The 4241-nt window shown below is 26.7% G+C and overlaps 1 pseudogene; it reads left to right on the forward strand.

The window, feature by feature from the left end:
• Positions 1 to 3809, forward strand: part of LOC108693825 — a 4778-nt pseudogene extending 969 nt beyond the window's left edge.
• The last annotated feature ends 432 nt before the right edge of the window (positions 3810 to 4241 follow it).

Raw genomic sequence — 4241 nt, forward strand, 5'->3', positions numbered from 1 at the left:
GGGGGGGGGGGAGAGGGGAAGTATGTTCGGCTTATGAAAAATTTACAAATAATGCATATATATAAGATGTAAAATGATAATACTTTATAAAGTTTTATTAAGGAATAAGAAAATAATAAATATATATAAAAAGTAATAAATAATAATAAACATCTTCTTACATATATCACAAGTGTTATAACATGACATATTTCATGTGTTTATTGTATTGTGCGCTGAATTCAATCTGCGCACTTTGTATGCTTTGGTCATAAATCCCGTCTGTTAAAAATACTACATATTCCAAACAGGTGAGGACAAAATACCAAAACAAAGAATATAAGAAAGTACTAGTATTTTGTTATACAACGTGCATTATTATTCCTCTATACTCATGTATCACGAAATAACCACCAAGTCTTTTATACGTCCTACAGTAATCATTTTATGTACATTATAATTTATGACGTTATTTATTGTAGCGTCAAATCGATTCAACTAATAATTTCATTAATATTGACAGCAAGAAGCTGAAAACATAACTCAGTATTAATATAATGTAGACATGTATATCAGAGTAGTTGCAGGAAAATTATCCCCACTGCTTCTATTTTTTTGGACTTTAGCGGCGTAAATTTCAGCGCTGCATATTTATACCCTACTTATATTCTCAAATATACGTATATATATTTGTAAAATATTTTAAGAGTATCTCACACGTTGCTTGACTTTCCAATTAAATATATAAACATAAATATATTTTTTCATATTTTTAAGTAATCGCTATGTATATCCAATATTAGAGTGTCTGTTGGCGCTCATTGACTTTGGTCTCACACAAGAGCTATAAAGGAAAAAATTACTGTTGAGAATTCTACTAATTTGCTTTAGTACAGGTAACGTCAATAAATTTGCTATTTTACGCATATTATATGTAAAGTACAAGTACATATGTAACTTCACCATTTCTTGCATTTATTAAATAATTCTAAATTATATGTGCACGAAGCAAAAAATAATTTTCTTCTACGAAAGAATTCAAGTAATCAAATCTGATAAAAAAGCTTTTATATAAAAACAGATCATTAATATGAAACAAAATTTTATGTAAGTACTTAATTAGCATAGAAATTACAAGGAGAGTCAAGAAGTTACATAGGCTCTTATATTTTCTTGAAGATATTTCCAATTTCAATTTTATCACAACATTTATAAAATCTGCTTTTTTTCTTTTTTCTTTCTTTATTTCTTTTCTTTTTTTTAAATTGAAACTTCTCTTGTAGCGCATAATTTTTCTTTTTTTTTACGTTACAAGGAAAAAGAAGAAAAATGAATGAGCAGTAAATTCAACTAAAAAGAACAGACAGCTAATGTCTATATTTTAAACACAGCTTTATATTCATATGTAAATTATATTTGCTTGCACTTTTAGAATACGATGCAGTTGGGTGAAAAATCATCGTACGCACTATAAATACTGAGATACTAAGGCTGAGCCTTACAATTCTCAACGCAGTTTTTTTTATAAATATATGGAATGGATGTTTGTGAAAGAACATCTGAAATAAAAGAGCAAGTTTGCTCTTTTATTCCAGCTCAATTTATCGGATATTTTGTCAGATCCTGTTGTGGTTTTCAGCGAAAGGTAAATTTAATTAATTGTAGGCTATATACATTCATTATTTTACAATTTTATTATTTATTTTTTAAATATAATAAAAAACTCAAATAACGCAAATAATTATATAAAAATATCTATAGTGTGTAAACTTGCATCTTTTATATTTTTTTTAATCAAATATATTGCTTTATTCTGTCGATGTACACAGATATTGCATCAACATACAGTCAGTATAACGGGTTGCCTATTCAAGTGAGTGCATAGATCATTATGAACATAATTGCATAAACCATTTTTATGACTTATATTGTTACTTTAATTTTTGTTTAAATTTACTTTTATTTTAAATTACTACAGAAGTCCGTCATAATTATATCACAATTTGATACTATCAATTTTATTGAAAAAAAAAAAAATACCATAACGGAGAGAAAAAATTTGCTATGAACACTAATTTGCAAGTGTAAGAAATATTTATTTATTTTTTGTATTCGCTACAAATATATGCAACAAATGCGAAATATTGGTAAAAAGTGCAGACTTGTTTGTCATAAATAGCAAACAAATTAAATTTTGCATCCTTTTGCACAATCATTTTTCTCCGTGATTATCGCTGAAATGGATCTATGCAGTTATTTAAAGCGCACTTTGTGCGCTTGTATGAATAAGCAACCCGTTATACTAACTTATATGTTAATTATACAACACGCAGTGCAATATAATAATTTTACTCTCCTTACGCAAAATATAAATTCGACAATTTTCTATTATAAAGTCTAAGATTTCTAAATTTATAGAATATATAAATGTATTACTGATTTGCTATATAACTCGAAAACAAAGTTTTTCAGAAAATAAGTTTGAATGCGTCAAATCATTAAAACTTTGTAATATTATCCTAAAACGCAATTCTGGTGTAATAATAATTTGTTACAGAGGAATAAAAGTATATTCTTTTAAAATATTATTTTTCATTCTCCTTTTGCAAGCAACTTAAGAATACTTGATATTTTTTAGTTAAAAAAGGAGAATATTTTTTTTAATTACATCGCTATTGAGAAGCAAAAGGCGATATAAATAAAATCCGAAAAATCAAAGTTGCATTTTTGTACACTTCTTGCTTCTTCAACTTTTTTTCGGTTTTATCCTACCTACAGCAGTACCTGTATATCTATAGAACGAGACATGGAACAGAGCTATTGTATCGCAAATATTCATAAGATACATTATGTTAAATGCCATGTGATCTATCAATAGCATTATATAGGACACTAAGTCATATGATAAGTGCGTAATTTGAATGTATAATTACGATATAATTTAGAATTTGTATTTTTACACAATTGAGTAATAAAAATTCTTATTTCATGCGAAAAATGTATCATAAATTTTCATAATTTTAATGAATTTATTTCGTTACCGATAGCGGATAATTGTCTTACGATTAAATAATTATTCTTTAAATGCATATCATGTGATAACAACTGATATATGCTATACTTAATTACTCAATTCGACTGCTTATATCTTTTATAAAAATAAACATATCGTAAAATATTTTTGTTAATTGAAATGTATTTATTTTGTTATTTGAAATGTAAAATATTAAAAAACGTAGCAAGTAATCCAGTAAACATATGTATGGCCATACTGCACAGAACTGTCCAAAGACATTCAAAGGACATCCCATGTCCTAAAGACATTTCCAAAATATCCTTCGGATAAAATGTGTTGTGTGGACTTATTAATAAAAAAGTGATAAGCAATGAAAAAAATATTAAAAAAAGCAATAGAACAAAAGTTGGATATGCTAAAGATATGTTACAAGTCGGACATGTCAAAAAGGCGTTTAGAAGTTAACATATTCGAGAGAAAATGGATGCATTTTCATTGGTCTCAAGCATTTTTAATATAATTATAAGCACAAATTAATTACAGCTATCGTTTTCAGGAATATAAAACCGTCAGACAACAATTTTGTTAATTTTCTGATAATAGGAGAAGGTTATCACAATTTCCACGTGTGTAAAATAATAAATTTAATTACTCCATCTTTTTTATCGATATTTGCGCAAAATTAGGACAAGTCTATGATCTTAAATATACGTTCGAGAATCTCATAAAAAGTATTGTATTAAATAAAGGAGACGGGATCCATCCTATATTGTCCGAAGTACCGATGCCGGAATCGGAAATAAAATCGGAATAAAAAAAGTCAGAGAAGGTGCGTCGGACCTTGGTCAAAGATGTATCTAGTTTTAAAAATATTTCAGAAATATTTTGACATCAAAGATTTTTTTTCTGTATTTTTGTATAGAATTTTTTAAAATTGACTTTGTTTATAATAATCGTAATATTCCATAGATATATGTCAATGTAAATTACTTTAATTTGAACTAACAATAAACATTATTACAAAATTAGTCAATAATGTATATCAATAATGTAAATTTTTGTTTTTCTAGATATCGAGCCATTTAAAAATTTCTTCCCTTAAACAAAAAAAATTATGATAATATTCTGGATCTTAATGTTTCTTGTACACTTTAGTAAAAGATTCTTCTATTGCCTATAAAGGGCAATAAAATATGTATATATATACACACACACACACACACACACACACACACACACACACACA

Source organism: Atta colombica, unplaced genomic scaffold, assembly GCF_001594045.1.
Source record: "Atta colombica isolate Treedump-2 unplaced genomic scaffold, Acol1.0 scaffold110, whole genome shotgun sequence".
NCBI lineage: Eukaryota > Metazoa > Arthropoda > Insecta > Hymenoptera > Formicidae > Atta > Atta colombica.